The sequence below is a fragment of the Myotis myotis genome, unplaced genomic scaffold, assembly GCF_014108235.1.
Source record: "Myotis myotis isolate mMyoMyo1 unplaced genomic scaffold, mMyoMyo1.p scaffold_m19_p_3, whole genome shotgun sequence".
Lineage (NCBI taxonomy): Eukaryota > Metazoa > Chordata > Mammalia > Chiroptera > Vespertilionidae > Myotis > Myotis myotis.
The window spans coordinates 110,008,687-110,025,895 of record NW_023416335.1 but is presented as its reverse complement, the minus strand read 5'-3'; the positions used below and the strand labels follow the sequence as shown (position 1 = coordinate 110,025,895).

The following is a 17,209-nucleotide window of genomic DNA, read 5'->3' as shown; positions in this document are numbered from 1 at the left end:
CAATTTCTCTGTAGCATGTGATGCTAATTGATAGAATTTTACCAACAGTAGAACTTCTTTCAATGTTGTAGCTACTTTGAACTTCTATCCAGACCACTAAAACTTTCTCCTTATCAGCAATAAGGCTATTTTGCTTATCATTTGTATGTTCACAGGAGTAGCACTTTTAATATCCTTCAACAACTTTTCCTTTGCATTCACAACTTGGCTAACTGTTTGGCATAAAAGACCTAGCTTTTAGCCTATCTCAACTTTTGACATGTCTTCCTTGCTCAGCTTAATTAAATTTCTAGCTTTTTATTTAAAGTGAGAGAATGTTACTCTTCCTTTCATTTAAAAATACCATGATCCATCTATATATTATCTAGAAGAAATTCACCTTTGGTCCAAATACACATTTAGGTTGAATGTGAAAGGATGGAAAAAAGACATTCCATGCAAATAACAACCAAAAGACAGCAGAGAAGACTATTCTAATATCAGACAAAATACATTTTTAAATAAAAAATTGTTACAAAGATTCTGCCTGTGTGGTTCAGTGGTTTAGCATCGACCCATGAAACAAGAGGTCACTGATTCAATTCCTAGTCAGGGCACATGGGCTTGATCCCCAGTAGGAGTGTGCAGGAGGCAGCCAATTAATCTCATTAATGTTTTTTTTTTTTAAATTTCTTTATTGGTTAAGGTATTACAAATGTGTCCTCATTTCCCATTAACCCCCAACCTCCCCGCCCCCTCCCCCCACTCATGCTCTCATCCCCCTGTTGTCCGTGTCCATTGCATGCATACAAGTCCTTTGGTTGATCTCTCCCCCTTACCCCCTTCTTCCCCTACTTTCCCTCTGGGGATTGATAGTCTGATCGCTATTTCTCTGTCTTCATTGATGTTTTTATCTCTCTGTCCCTCACCCTTCATCTCTCTCTAAGTTCAATAAAAACAAATTTTAAAAATTGTTACAAAAGAGCCCCAAAATATATGAAGCAAAAATTGATAAAAATGAACGGAGAAATATATTGTTCTACAATAATAGTTGGAGACTTCAGAACCCACTTTCAATAGTTGATTGAAAAACTAGGAAGAATAATAAGGAAATAGGTCATGTAAACCAATGAGACATAAAACACATATGTAGAACATTTCACACAATAACAATAGAATACATATTTTTTAAATGCACATGGAACATACTCCAACATACTTCATATGTTAGGTCACAAAGCAATTTGCAGTAAATTTAAGATAACTGAAATCAGCCCAGCCAGTTTTGTTCAGTGGATAGAGGGTTGGCCTGCCGACCAAAGGGTTCCAGGTTTGATCCCAGTCAAGGGCACGTACCTTATTTGCAGGCTTCTCGGGCCCTGGCCCTGGTCAGAGGCAACCAATCAATGTGTTTCTCTCACCTCGTTGTTTCTCTCTGTCTTTCCCTCTCTCTTCCACTCTCCCTAAAAATCAATGGAAAAATATCCTCGGGTGAAGATTAACCAAAAAAAAAAAAGGAAAAAAAAGGAATGAAACGATAAAAAAAAAAAAAAGATAATTGAAATCATACAAAGTATCTCCTCTGACCTCAATGGAATAAAGCTAGAAATCAGTTAACAGAAGAAAAACTGGAAAAATAGCAATATGTGAAAATTAAAACACACTTAAAAATCTTATGGGTCAAAGAAGAATTCACAAGTGTAATTAGAAAATACTTTGAAATGAATGAAAACAAAAACTTATAGGATGCAGTGAAAGTGTTCAGAGGGAAATTTATAGCTCTAAATGCCTTTGTTTAAAAAAAGGAAGATTCCCAAATCACAACTTAACTTTACACTTTAAGAACTAAAAAAAAAGGCTGGTTGGTGTTGCTCAGTGATTAGAACATTGGCCTATGCACCAAAGGGCCAAGGGCACATATGTGAGTTGCAGGTTTGATCACTGGCCCCGTAGGGGTACTTGCAGGAGGCAACCAATCGATGTGTCTCTCTCACATTGATCTCTCTCTCTCTATTTTCTCTCTCTCTCCTCCCTTCCCCCTCCCTCCCCTTCTACTCCCTAAAAAAAATCAATAGAAAAAATATGCTTGGGTGAGGATTAACAACAACAAAACTAAAATAGAAGAGCAAACTAAATCCAAAGACAGCAAAAAGAACAAATAATTATTAGAGCAGAGATATATGAAACAGAGAACAGAAAAACAATCAACTAAATCAAAAGTTGGTTTGTAGAAAACATCAACAGGTCCTAGCTGGGTGTCTCAGGTGGTTAGAACATTGTCCTGATAAACCAAGGTTTTGGGTTAAATCCCCAATCAGGGCATATACAAGAAACAACTAACTAATGCATAAATAAGTGGAACAACAAATCCATGTTTCTCTATCTATCTATCTATCTATCTATCTCCCTCCTCCCTCTTTCAAATCAATGAATAAAAATTTTTAATTTAATTTTAAAAAAGAAGTAGTGTGGCCTAAGACAATGTACAGCTGCTGTGTTGTGGAATTGTGCACCTGAAATCTGTTACCCAGTGTCATCCCAATAAATTCAATAAAAAAAAAAAAATAGTGTGGCCACTTAGCAAGAGGTTTGAGGTACTTGGAGGCCAGATGCTGAATGTTTCAGATATTTTAGAAAAGTCTGAAGCATTGTGGGAAACTAATATAGGGTTAAGCCTCGGACTGGCCTGTTGGCAAAGTCACAAGCAAGTCCCAGCTTAGAGGGCACAGTCCTCTTAGCATAATTAGGCTTGACTTTATAATACTCCCTAGATCTTATCTGGGAAGCTAATGGGCTGAGGAAGTGCAGGAAGTGTAACTATGGTCAAAACAAGTGAAACTCACAAGAACTGTGTAACTATGGTAACCACTACCTTGTTTACCTCTCACTGTAAAAAGCTTGGTGAGGCCTGAGCACAGTGGAAGTCCTTCTCCTTGAGTTGGACTTGCTCACCTGGTCCCCCAATATTCCCAAATTATCTCGTGTCTTTTCTTTTTCATTTGTGTGCGGCTCGACTTCCAGACCCGAACCCTGAACCACGCGGGACGTGGAGGGAAAACTTATGACAAGCATGAGGCAAGAGAGGCCATTTGTGTATATGAAAAAGCCACTTGAAACGGCTTGAGTAGGCCTGAAAGTTGGGTGCAGTGGGGTTTCAGGGCAGGGTGAACAGTGTGAGCAGGTTAATGAAGACTCAGATATGGCCTGTCTGCTGGCTCTGGGAGGAGGCAGGTCTCAGAAAAGGAATAATGGCCTCTGCCAGCACTTTTATCCGGCAGAGTTACCCCCAAGCTCCTGCCCTTCAGCCAGACCAGCAGTTCCTCTCCATATGATTCTGGTTCCTTTCAAGTTGCTGCCCCACCACTAAAGAATATCTACTTCACAAGCTCAGAGGGAGTGAGCCTGAGTAGTTACTAGTGGTAGCCAGCCTTGGTTCGCAGCTTGGCCTTTCCTGGACACCTCTGACCCCAGCCATCTGCAGATCACTCTGTAGCTTGTGCCGAGTGACTGACTTAGCTCTTCCTGGGAGTCAGGGTACCCAGTGGACAGCTGCAGACGCCAGATTACAACCCTACCACCTCCACAAGCGACAAACTTAGGGGGCAGACTTGGTGAGCACCAAAGCCTCACCGAAGCAAGTGGTGCTCCAGAGGGGTGTCTCTTGCACAGCAGCGTCTCTGCTATAGTTGCAGCTGGTCCTCACAGCCAACTGGCATGGGGTTTGAAGGGAACTGATAGCTGTGTCCCTAATGAAAGGACAGAACGGAACTGATAGTGAAAGGACAGAACGGAACTGATAGCTGTGTCCCTAACTCCTCTCCCAGGAAAGCCACAGAATATATCAGTTAATCAGCCTGCCCTTATCTCAGCCAATGGGAAAGCAAGGGAAACTAGCCCCCGGCCCTCACTCAACCAACCGGAATCGACCAAGTGCCTCCACCCCGCTCCCCAAGCCCTATAAATTCTTTGTTCTCTTGGGACTCGGGGCTCTCTCGCATCCTGCCGCTGCACCGGTGGAGGCAGAGGGACCAAGCTAGCTTGAATAGACTCTTTGCTTTTGCATCGGACTTGGCTCCCTAGTGGTCTGTCTTAGGGGATTTTGAAATCTGGGCATAACAGGTTCAATCCCCCAAGTGATGCCAACAGCAATCAAGGCTCAACTACAAGAGGACAGTGCACACAGCCCACACAGGAGCACACCTGGAGCACCCAGCTCGAGTGACTGGGGAGCCTGTGCCACTGGGCTCTATAGGACACCTACTACACAAGGTCATCCTACCAAGTCCAAGAGATGTTGCAGCTCTACCTAATACATAGAAACAAACATAGGGAAGCAGTCAAATGCACAAAGGAACATGTCCCAAATGACAGAACAGGAAAAATTTCCAGGAAAAGAACTAAATGAAATGGAGACAAACTACCAGATACAGAGTTCAAAATAACAGTTTTAAGGATGCTCAAAAAACTTAGTGACAACTTCAACAACATGAAAAAGAACATAAAAACCATAAAAAGGAACCAGTCAGAAATGAAGGATATAATAACTGGAATGAAGAATATTTATAAGGAATCAGCAGTAGAGTAGATGATGCCAAGAATCAAATCAGCAATCCTATACAATAAAAGTGTAATATGCAAATTGACTGAATGGTCTAACAACCAGTTGCTATGATGTTCACTGACCACCAGGGGGCAGATGCTCAATGCAGGAGCTGCTCCCTGGTGGTCAGTGTGCTTCCCCAGGGGGAGCGCCGCTCAGCCAGAGCCGGGTTCATGGCTGGCACCAGCGGCGGCGGTGGCGGGAGCCTCTCTCACCTCCACTGTAGGTGGGTGGTAAGGAGCAAGGGGTCCTGGACTGCAAGAGCACCGTCTGCAAATGGATGTCTGACTGCCAGCAGGTGGACATACCCTCAGGGGTCCCAGACTGCAAGAGGGCACAGGCTGGGTTGAGGGGCCCCCCCACCCCAAGTTCATGAGTTTTCATTCACTGGGCCTCTAGTTTTTTATAACTATAGCTAGTCTCTACTATTCTATGTCTCCCTTCAGTCCCTAACAGAGCTAACAATATTGGGGTTTAATTACCAGGTGCTTCTCATAAATTGTGGAAGGCCACAATGAAGAAAAGGAGAGGCCTTCCTCTGTTCTTACAATACAGACTAATAGATACAGAGAATTTTGCTAGATGGGAGTGGGGTTGAGGGGATGGGTTAAAAAGGTGAAGGTGGCCATAACCGGTTTGGCTCAGTGGATAGAGTGTCAGCCTGTGGACTGAAGGGTCCCAGGTTCGATTCTAGTCAAGGGCATGTACCTTGGTTGCGGGCACATCCCCAGTGGGGGGTGTGCAGAAGGCAGCTGATCGGTGTTTCTCTCTCATCGATGTTTCTAACTCTCTATCCCTCTTCCTTCCTCTCTGTAAAAAAATCAATAAAATATATATATATATATATTTTTAAAAAGGTGAAGGTTTTGGTGGTGAAATGGCACCAGGTGTTAGACTGGTTGAGGCAGACCAGACCTTGGTTTAGCAACCTCTATACTTGAATTCTGGTTAAGAAATAAATCAGAGTCAGGATTCAAACTATAAGAGTAAGTTTATTTAGAAAGTCATAGAGGTAGAAGAAATGGGTTCAGGAAACATGTTACAGAGGCAAAAGAGGGGTCCTTGGAGGTTAGGAGAGAGAAAGGTAAAAGTAATTGGCCTAGGGAAAGAAGAGGCAGAGAGGAAAGGCACCTGCTTGTTCCAGGAGGGAGAGAGCACTGAGTCCTCTTTCCTAAAGGCTTTAAAGGGTGGGATTATAGGGGAGGCCCCAGGAGAGGATCTCAATAGAATATTCATCTGCTTTCCTTGTGTTCTTTCAGGGTTGTGGTCTCCACTTATTGGTCAGCACCTAGGAAGGGGATCATTAGTCAATGTAGCTGATCCTGATGTCAGCCATGGGGTAGCTTGTCTGGTTTTGCTGCTTTTCTGGACCTGGAGCTGAAACACAACTGAGATGTAGATGTATTTGATGGGGGTCAGAACCTCATGGTCCTGGGGCTTTATGCTTAAGGGCTATTATCTGGCTACTTTGTTTGTTCTTCCTTTATGGGGGTCTAACTTACATTGTTTTAGGTAGGTTTCCAATGTATCATCTCTCTCTGCCTCGCCATGGAAAAAGTCCAACTGTGTCTTCAGCAGGGTCAAAATAAAAGCCACTGTCCAGAGCCTTTGCTTCATATTGTTTTGGAGCCCACACAATCTTTCTTGGGCCCCAGGTGGCCACTAGACCCCAATGGTCGCAATTTCCCAGGTAGGTGAGAATACGGGGCCCATGAGGGAGAAAGAGCAACAGAGCGAGTGAGAGTGAGAGCGAGAGTGCTCTTTGTTCCCCTGGGTTTTAATCAGGAGCTTTTTCAAAATAACCAATTAGCTTCTCAAGTTTTCACAGGCTTGCACTCCCTAGCCAACAGTCTTTCCTAGGTTAGACTGACAATCCTCTGTGAATGGGAAAAAAAAAAGGCAGCATGCTATCCTGACAAACTCAGGGAAGGCCTGCATGGCAGTCTTACAAACTTAAAGACCTGAAGGATGGTCTGAAATTAAAACTTCAACTAAAAGTGAAGTATAGGCAATTCATCTTGTCCCCGTAACCTCTATGCTGGGAAAAACTTCTGTTTGAAATTTTCCAAGAGAAACCAAGATGGCGGCATAGGTAAACACCGGAAATTGCTGCCTGGCACAACCAATTCAAAAATACAACTAAAAGACAAAACGGACATCATCCAGAACCACAGGAAGGCTGGCTGAGTGGAAATTCTACAACTAGAAGGAAAGAGAAAAGCACACTGAGACTCAGAGGAGGTGAGGAAGTAAAGTGCAGAGGTACGGAGGCGCACGCGGAAAGGGCTGGCAGCGGAGGACGCGGTGCACGTGGAAGGGGCTGGCAGCTGAGGAAGCGGCGCATGTGGAAGAGGCTGGCAACTGGGGACATGGTTGTCTTTTTCAGCCGGGAGGGAGTCTCAAGCTCCCGATGCTCTGAACTCCGGTTCCGGGCAAGTCTCTGGGGACCCAGACTCATACAGGAGAAACTGGACTGTCTGGCATTGGTCGGAACTCGAGGGCGGCTTTCTCTCAGAGGTGCTTGCAGTGATTACTGGGACACTGAGAAGTGGAGCCTCTTAGGGCAGGACTGAGAAGCAGCCATAGCTGTTTGCTCTGCCCTGTTGATCCTCTGAGACCCTGCCCCACCAATGCTGTGTGCAGAGGCTTTTGCATATGAAAGGCCTGGCCCTTTGCAATCTAAAATTACCTAACAAACTGCAGCTGGATCAGAGAAACCCAGAACTTCCAAAAGAAGGCCCAAGGCCCCACAGCAGCTTTCATTGCTACACAGCTGGCCTCCTGCTGGGTAGCCTCAGGAAGAGCTAAATTAGCACCTCCAAGAGATCCAAGAGCCAGTGTACCCAGTGGTGAGAGTGCGACCATCCAGATTACAACTCCTCAGATCCATAAGGGACACACTCAGGGGCAGACTCAGTGAACACCAAAGCCCCACTGAAGCAAGTCTTGCCCCATAAGGGTGTCTCCAGCACAGAAGTTCTCCCACTGCAGACACAGCTGATTCTCACAGCCAACTGGCCTGGAGGTCAATTCCTCCCAGTGATACCTACAAGAATTAAGGCTTAATTACAACAAGACTGTGCACAAAGCCCATAAAGGGGTGCACCAAGAGTTTCCACCTCAGGTAATTGGGGAGGCTTAGCCACTGGGCCCTATAGGACACCTAGCTCAGAAAGCCACTCTATCAACACAGGGAAGCATAAAAAATGTGGAGACAAAGAAACAGGTCACAAATGACAGAAATGGAGGAAAGCAAACTACTGGATATAGAGTTCAAAACCACACTTTTAAGGTTTTTCAAGAATTTTCTAGAAACCGCTGATAAATGTAGTGAAACCCTCAAGAAATCTAGTGAGACCTTTGAGGTTATGAAAAAGGACCAACTAGAAATTAAGCATACACTGACTGAAATAAAGAATATTATACAGAGATCCAACAGCAGACTAGAGGATTGCAAGAATCAAGTCAAAGTTTTAAAATACGAAGAAACAAAAAACACCCAAACGGAAAAGCAAAAAGAAAAAAGAATTCAAAAATATGAAGATAATGTAAGGAGCCTCTGGGACAACTTCAAGCGTACCAACATCCAAATTATAGGGGTGCCAGAAGTTTAGAGAGAGCAAGATATTGAAAACCTATTTGAAGAAATAATGACAGAAAACTTCCTCTACCTGGTGAAAGAAATAGACTTACAAGTCCAGGAAGCGCAGAGAACCCCAAACAAAAGGAATCCAAAGAGGACCACACCAAGACACATCATAATTAAAATGCCAAGAGCAAAAGACAAAGAGAGAATCTTAAGAGCAGCAAGAGAAAAACAGCCAGTTACCCACAAGGGAGTACCCATACGACTGTCAGCTGATTTCTCAACAGAAACTTTGCAGGCCAGAAGGGAATGGCAAGAAATATTCAAAGTGATGAATAGCAGGAACCTACAACCAAGATTACTTTATCCAGCAAAGCTATCATTCAGAATTAAAGGTCAGATAAAGAGCTTCACAGATAAGAAAAAGAAAAAGCTAAAGGAGTTCATCACCACCAAACCAGTATTATATGAAATGCTGAAAGTTATCCTTTAAGAGGAGGAAGAAGAAGAAAAAGGTAAAGATAAAAATTATGAACAACAAATACACATCTATCAACAAGTGAATCTAAAACTCAAGTGAATAAATAATCTGATGAACAGAATAAACTGGTGAATATAATAGAATCAGGGGCATAGAAAGGAATGGACTGACTATTCTCGGGGGGGAAAGGGGTGTGGGGGTGCGGGAAGAGATTGGACAAATATCGTATACCTATGGATGAGGACAGTGGGGGGGGGGGGTAAGGGCAGAGGGTGGGGTGGGAACAGGGTTGAGGGGGCTATGGGGGGAAAAAGAGGAACAACTGTAATAATCTGAACAATAAAGATTTAATTTAAAAACATAGAAAAAAAAAAAGAGAAAATTTCCACTAAACACAGATAGTCCTTTGTTCTGTGAACTAACCCTGCTATTCTTGGCTTCTGTAAACACACTTGCTTGCTTGAATAATAGGGAAAATAAGCTCAACTTTCTGACCTTACAAGCCGCTCCGCTGCCGGCCCTAGCTACTGCCATGCCTGGTGCCCTCCAGTTATCTGAAATGCTCAAGGCTACTGAGTTGTGCTGTGCTCAAGGTTACATGCTTCTTGCAACAAACATCTACATAGAGCTCTTTGAAAAGCCTACAAAGGATCCGGAAGCTCCATATTTGGGAGACAAAGGAGAGGGTATAAAGGGAAAGTTTCCTCCATGTTGCTTTGCTCAGACTTTGAGAGACAACTCCTATGAGACTGCTAGTGTAATAAAAGACTCCAAATTAATTCAGTTTACTGATTGATTAAGGCATCCTCTGTTTAGCTCGCTGATTTACAATATAACAAAAGCAGTTATGATGGGTAGCCATGTCCTAGGCCAGTATTTTCCCTGAGGAGGTCAACTTTTACCTTAACTGAGCCTATTGTCTTTTTGCATCATAACATATCTATGAAATATACCTTCCCTTCAACCCCCACCCCCACCCCTGGAGCACAACCACATGCACCTGGGCACCAGGACAGGAAACCATAAATTGCTTCATTGCTATTGTTATCATGTTAATTGTTGACTGTTAACTATCCTGTACCCACCTAAGTAATTGTCTATTATTTTACTTTTTATCCAGTCCCAGATATTCCCCCCTTCCCTTTCTCCTGCCTCCCTAATCTATCACCAATGGATTTCAAGTAACCCACTCCTCCTTTGATGTAAGGTATAAAACAAGCTGAAAAAACACCATTCTCTGGAGCAGCGGTTGTCAACCTTTTGGACCTCACAGACCACTAGTGGTCCGTGGACCACTGGTTGGCAACCGCTACTCTGGAGCATTTTCCTAATCCTTTGAGATTCTGCTTCCCAGAAATTGTCCACAGTTTGGCTCAAATAAACTCACAAAAAATCTTTACAGGTTTGAATGTTTTCATATTAACACCTCTATGGTTAAATACCTTCCCCTGCACCAGTTTGACTTTATTGAGCATGATCTTATCTCTCCCTGCTCCCCTGCCCCCCCCCCCAATCCTGTACTGGGGGGTGGGAGGGTGGGGTGTTAACCCCTTGGAGGGACAATACTGTGATTCCTTGGGGTGTCAAGATGTAGATTCCTGGTGAAGCAAACAGGCCTCTGTTTCCCAGCTGAATATGCTTAACATATCTGACTCTTCTTTTGCATTCTTTCCCATCAGTAATTAGCTAACTATGGTAACAGTATGACTAGCAACATGCCAGGGGAGGAAAGGTCAGGGGAGGGTCCAAACCACAGGATCAGTGATATACTGTACTGGGGGAGGAAAGGTCACCCTGGGGGCAAGGTCCCAGGTTTCCCAGTTTTGCCCATTGCTAGGGCTTTCTACCCTGGTGACCTTCTGTTTGGCCCATCGTCCTTCCACTGCTCATGTCTGTCTAACTGCCTACCACAAAGGGATTGAGAAGTACAAATTGGTTGTTACAGAATAGCCATGGGGATAATAATGTACAACATAGGAAATATAGTCAATTATCCTATCTAATAAAAGAGAAACATGGTAATTGGCATATGACCGCTACCCTTCCCATTGGCTAATCAGCGAGATATGCAAATTAACTGCCAGCCAAGATGGCGGCCGGCATCCAGGCAGCTTGAAACTAACATGAGGCTTGCTTGCTTCAGTGACGGAGGAAACCAACGTTCCCCGCCGGCTTTGCCTGCCTCTGAGCCTGCAGTTTAAGAAACATTGTAACAAATACAGAAGCTAAACAAAACCCCAGAAACCTGCTTTCAGCGAGCCCGGGATCTCAGAGCTGGAGTTATACAATGTTTCAATTATAGAACCTAAACAAACCAGATACCTTCTTTCAGCAGCAGAAGCCTCAGAGCTGGAGCCAGAGCTAAAGCTGGCCCAGAATAAAAAAAAAAGAAAAAAAGGAGCAGTTGGGAGCTTCAGTCCCAGCCTGAAAACAGCCCTCAGCCCCTCACCCAGACTGGCCAGGCACCCCAGTGGGGACCCCCACCGTGAAGGGTGTGTGACCAGCTGCAAACAGCCATCATCCCCTCATCCAGGCTGGCCAGGCACCCCAGTGGGGACCCCCACCCTGATCCAGGACACCCTTCAGGGCAAACCAGCCGGCCCCACCCATGCACCAGGCCTCTATCCTATATAGTAAAAGGGTAATATGCCTCCCAGCACCGGGATCAGCAGAGCCGAGAGGCCTCCCCGGCACCGGGATCAGCGTGACAGGGGGCAGCGCCCAAACCCCCCAATCGGCCCTACCCTGAGCGTGACTGAGGGTGGCATCGCAACCTCCCAATCTGCCCTGCTTTGTGCATGACAGGGGAAGGCGCCCCAACTCTCCAGTCGGCCCTGCTCTGAGCCCGACCAGGGGCTGCACCTAGGGATTGGGTCTGCCCTCTGCCACCCGGGAGCAGGCCTAAGCCAGCAGGTCGTTATCTCCCGAGGGGTCCCAGACTGCGAGAGGGCACAGGCCGGGCTGAGGAACCCCCCCTCCCCACCAAGTGCACAAATTTTTGTGCACCGGGCCTCTAGTCTACACTAATAAAAGACAAACATGCAAATTGACCTACCTTCGCTATGCCTTAAGCCATGCCCACCAGCCAATCAGAGCGACTATATGCAAATTAACCGAACCAAGATGGCAGCCGGCAGCCACGGAGCAGGAGCAAGCAGGAGGCTTGGTTGCTCCAGTGATGGAGGAAGCCAAGCTTCCCGCCTGCCACGGCGGCTCTGAACTCCACTCAAAGCAACAAAATTTCAATTATAGAAGATAGATAAACCCCAGATACCTGCTTTCAGTCGGCCGTGTCCACAGAGCTGGAGCCAGCAGGAAGCTTGGGTTGCCCCTGGCAATGGAGGAAGCCAAGCTTCCCGTCCGCCTTGGCTAGCTCTGAGCTCCACTCAAGGCTACAAAGTTTCAATTATAGACGGTAACTAAATCCCAGAATAAAAAGAAAAAAGAAAAAAAGGAGAGGCTGGGAGCTTCCGTTGCTGGGGGGCCTTGCCAGCCTGAAAACGGCCCTCAGCCTCTCACCCAGACTGGCCAGGCACCCCAGTGGGGGCCCCCACTCTGAAGGGGGTGTGACCAGCCAGCAAACACCCATCAGCCCCTCACCCAGGCTGGCCAGGCACCCCAGCGGGACCCCCACCTGATTTGGGACACCCTTCAGGGCAAACCAGCCGGCCCCCACTCGTGTACCAGGCCTCTAGCGTATATAATAAAAGGGTAATATGCAAATTGACCCTAACAGCAGAACGACTGGGAATGACTGGTCACTATGACATACACTGACCACCAGGGGGCAGACGCTCAATGTAGGAGGTGTCCCCTGGTGGTCAGTGCACTCCCACAGGGGGAGCTCTGCTCAGCCACAAGCCAGGCTGATGGCTGCCAGCACAGCGGTGGTTGTGGGAGCCTCTCCCGCCTCCTCAGCAGCACTAAGGATGTCCGACTGTAGCTTAGGCCTGCTCCCTGTTGGTAAGTGGACATCCCTCGAGGGCTCCTGGGCTGCCAGAGGAATGTCTGACTGCCAGCTTGGTCCTGATCCCCCAGGGAGCGGGCCTAAGCCAGCAGGTGGACATCCTCCGAAGGGTCCCAGACTGCGAGAGGGCACAGGCCGGGCTGAGGGACCCCCCCTGAGTGCACACATTTTTGTGCTCCGGGCCTCTAGTATTCTAATAACTATGTATAGTGTCAGATAACAATGAGATCAGGATGATCATTTAATCAGTTATATAATGTTTAATTACTGGAATGTCCACCTGAAACTAATATAATATGTCAACTATAACTGAAAACTAAAAAGTGATTTTTAAAAATTGTGTGGCCAATTTTTCCCCTTTACTGAGTCACACTCAACCAAAGCAGAAAACAGAAAAGTCAAACCTCTCAAACAGGCCAACGGTAAGCAAAAGGCCCCTCCTCCCACACTCCGACTACAAGCGTTGCTGGGTGCTCCGCTACGCCTCCACACTGGAGGGGTTCTTCTCTCTAGGCGCGCTCCCAGTTTTCAAAGGGGCTTGTCTTCCGGTCTATGGCGGAGTTTACTCAAGAAACAGTTTTCCATACGCCCCGCCCTCCCTGCTGCCCGGGGAGGAAGATGCCCGCCCGAATCCCCTAGGTAACATCCCCCGCTGTGACGTCGCTGGGAATAGTAGTTTGCGTGAGCCTAGTGGTGCCCGAGGACAGGCGTAGAGGGTCCGGTGGGCACTACATTTCCCAGGAGCCCTTGGTTCAGGGGCGGGGCTCCCTTGGAGGCGGTGATTGTGGCGGCTCTTTCGTATCTGCTGCGGCGACTCCGGCTTTGGCTTGAGCGGACTGAGCGGCCCGGGGACTTCGGAGAGGTAGTACGTGGGCTTAGGGAGCGGGGGAGCTGGGGGTTTCGACGCTCCGCACCTGAGAGGGTCTGCGGCGCGCGGGAGGATCCGCATCGGGCCGGGGCCGCGGGGCGTGGCCAACGTCTGTTCCAGGTTAACGGCGTTTCGTGGGGAGCCTCCGTTTCTCACTGCGGAGGTCTTGGCCACGCTCTAAGCTGCTGCTAGGCGCAGAGACTCGGTCTGCTTGCCGCGCGAGGGTGCTGTGACGTTGCTTTCTGTCCTCCGCAAGGGCCGGTCTCCATCACTCCAGGGAGCTCTGCTGTGGCTTTTGAGGAGGTGCATTTTGGAGGCCTAATACACCGTCACCTCCTCGACCAGCCGGTACCTTCTCACGGTCTGAGCGTGGTTTTGAATTAATTGAGTCTGTCCACTTTTCCCCTGCTTCAGAAAACGGAGGGTGTCAAAAATATGGATTTAATGGAATCCATTTTCTTTTTTTGACATCTCCAAAAAAGTCATATTTATGACTTTACATTAATGTTATGTTAGTTAAACAGAATGATATAGTTGTCTCATGGACTTAGTAATTTCTCCATTTCCAAACCTCATCAAGTAGTCATTACACTTATGAAGTAAGTCAGATGAATGTTTGCAGTCCGGATGAATTTTAAGATCTTCAGTTTGCCTGCTGAATATTCACAGTATTGACATACATAAACCCCTTCAGATACATGTGAATTCAAATGTTTGTAGTATTCTAGGATAATTGAAAAGATTTTCCCATATTCATCACAAACATGAGGAAAATTTTAATATGTTCAATAGCATATTAACATCGAACACTGCCTGTTCTAGGAAAACCACATACTTGACGTACAAAGAAGTTTTTACATCTGTCAAAGGTAATTTTGCTCAAGAAGCTATACTGTCCATGTTGTCCATTGTTAACTCGCACTTAAGTATATTAATTTTTTTAAAAAAATATATATTTTATTGATTTTTTACAGAGAGGGAGGGAGAGAGATAGAGAGCTAGAAACATCGATGAGAGAGAAACATCGATTAGCTGCCTCCTGCACATCTCCTACTGGGGATGTGCCCGCAACCCAGGTACATGCCCTTGACCGGAATCGAACCTGGGACCTTTCAGTCCACAGGCCGACGCTCTATCCACTGAGCCAAACCGGTTTCGGCTTAAGTATATTAATTTACATGCATGTTCATTTACTACATGGCTGTGCAAGTCTCCTGGATCATTTGTTTCATGTTCACAGACTGACACAAATACTCTTCATCACATTTGGGAGCACAGGTATTTTCATTGTGAGTCATACAGTGCAATGAAGCGACAAGGGAACCTGCAGTCTCATTAAAAAAATCCATTAAATCCACATTTTTGACACCCTCTGTGTTTTAGTTCTTCAGCTACATTAGCCACAGTTCAAGTGCTCAGTAGCTTTATGTGACACATGGCTACCATATTGGACTACACAGGACTATGTAATTGTATTTTCTCTCTCTCATGCACTGCTCTCCATTTTGCTTTTGTCAATTAATATATATTCTGTTGGTTATATTCAGTACTTCTATGTCAGCACTTAACGAACTTACTTATTCTCCTTAATGACTACTTAATCTGAATACCATAATTAGCTGGGCCCCTGTTAATGGACATTTAAGTTAATTTTAGTTTATTACAAATGTGAACTTGTGCTAATATAGCACAAAATGCCTAGATGTGAAATTGCTGAGTCAAAGTTTCTTTTTTTTTTTTGGCGTCCGAATAGGGACTGAGTCAAAGTTTCTGTGCATTTACAGTTTGGATAGATATTGTCAAATTGCCCTTCAAAAGGTTGTACCAGTTTACCTTCCTAGGTAATACTTTATGAAAGAGTTTCTCTTTTCTATACTGGGTGTTATCAGGTTTTAGTCTTTGCCAACAGAGTATGTGAAAAATAGTATGTTGTAACTTTCAATTTCTAGTCAGTTGAATGAAGATGAGCACATTTTAATATTTGGGTCTCTTTATTTTCCTGTTTATATCTTTTGTATATGTTTTTCAGACACTAGGTATGAAGCTAAATACATGTTTGTTTGCCTTTGGTTTATATACTTTTTGTTGTATTACCTTGATAAAGTCTAGAATTAGGTCTGAAAAATTCCACTTTGGTACTAGATCGCTCAGCTCTCCTCTCAAAGACATGGCTATGGGAGGCCTCCCCTCTCTCCATCCTCATCAGCCTACAAACATGTTTTTATTTCTTCTTCTTTTTTTTAATCCTCACCCGGGGATATATTTTTATTGATTTTTGAGAGAGAGAGAGAGTGAGAGAGAGAGAGAGAGAGATAACAGAGACACAGAGAGAGACAGAGAGAGAGAGAGAGAGAGAGAGAGAGAGAGAGAGGGAGAGAGAGAGAAACATTGATGTGAGGGAGAAACATCAATTGGCTGCCTCCAGTACATGCCCCTGCTGGGGATCCAACCCGCAACCTAGGTATGTGTCTTGACCAGGAATCAAACCTGCCGCATTTTGCTGTACTGAATGATGCTCCAACCAACTGAGCTACACACGCCAGGGCTATTTCATCTGTCTTAAAAAATCTCTCTCTTCTCCTTGCTTCCCTGTTTAGCTGCTATGCTATTTATTTTCTTCTCTTTATAACGAAACTCCTGGAAAGAACTATACTCACTGTCTCCAGTTTCTTACTCTTTCATGTATCCCCTCCATTCAAACTTTTGCCACCTCTCCTCAGCTGCTTTCAAGTTATGACCTTTGCTTTGCTAAATTTTAAGGTCAGTTCTTAGTTCTCGCCTTTCATCAATTAGCAGCATTAACATAGCCCTTTATTCCTTGAAACACTTTAAAAAAAACTTTATTGTTGAGAGTATTACAGATATCCCCTTTATTCCTCCCATTGCCCCCCTCCACCAGGTTCCCGCCCTGCCCGAGGTCTTCACCACCTTGTTTTCTGTGTCCATAGGTAATGCATATCCTATATAATAAAAGCTTAATATGCAAATCGACCAAACAGTGGAACAACCAGTTGCTATGACACACACTGACCACCAAAGGGGCAGACGCTCAACACAGGAGCTGCCCCCTGGTGGTCAGTGCACTTTCACCGGGGGAGTGCCGCTCAGCCAGAAGCCAGCCTCATGGCTGGTGAACACAGTGGCGGTGGCTGGAGCCCTCCCGCCTCTACTGAAGGCGGGCAGTAAGGAGTAAAGGGTCCTGGACTGCCAGAGCCCCGGACTGTGAGAGGGATGTCTGACTGCCAGCTTAGGCCTGATCCCTCTGGATGTACCCAAGGGGTTCTGGACTGTGAGAGGGCACAGGCCAGACTGAGAGACCCCCACCGCCCCAACTGCATGAATTTTGTGCACCAGGCTTCTAGTCCTATCTAATAAAAGAGAAACATGGCAATTGGCATACGACCGCTACCCTTCCCATTGGCTAATCAGCGAGATATGCAAATTAACTGCCAGCCAAGATGGCGGCCGGCAGCTGGCAGCGTGAAACTAACATGAGGCTTGCTTGTTCAGTGACGGAGGACTCCAATGTTCCTGCCTGCCTTGCCGGCCTCTGAGCTTGCAGTTTAAGAAACATTGTAATAAATATAGAAGCTAAACAAAACCGCAGAAACCAGCTTTCATCCCGCCGGGATCTCAGAGCTGGAGTTATACATTGTTTCGATTATAGAACCCAGACAAACCAGATACCTGCTTTCAGCAGCAGAGAGAGGCCTCAGAGCTGGAGCCAG

General features: G+C 45.7%; 1 protein-coding gene across 4 annotated transcripts in view; it reads left to right on the top strand.

Moving 5' to 3' along the window:
- The first annotated feature begins 13,388 nt into the window (after positions 1–13,388).
- Positions 13,389–17,209, top strand: part of CENPJ (centromere protein J) — a 95,077-nt gene continuing 91,256 nt past the window's right edge. For 2 of the 4 annotated variants that reach the window (XM_036299719.1, XM_036299718.1), the window contains exon 1: positions 13,389–13,475. The gene's annotated coding sequence lies outside the window, so the exon portion shown is untranslated. The remainder of the gene's footprint in view (positions 13,476–17,209) is intronic. The other 2 variants (XM_036299720.1, XM_036299722.1) reach the window with 2 other exon arrangements.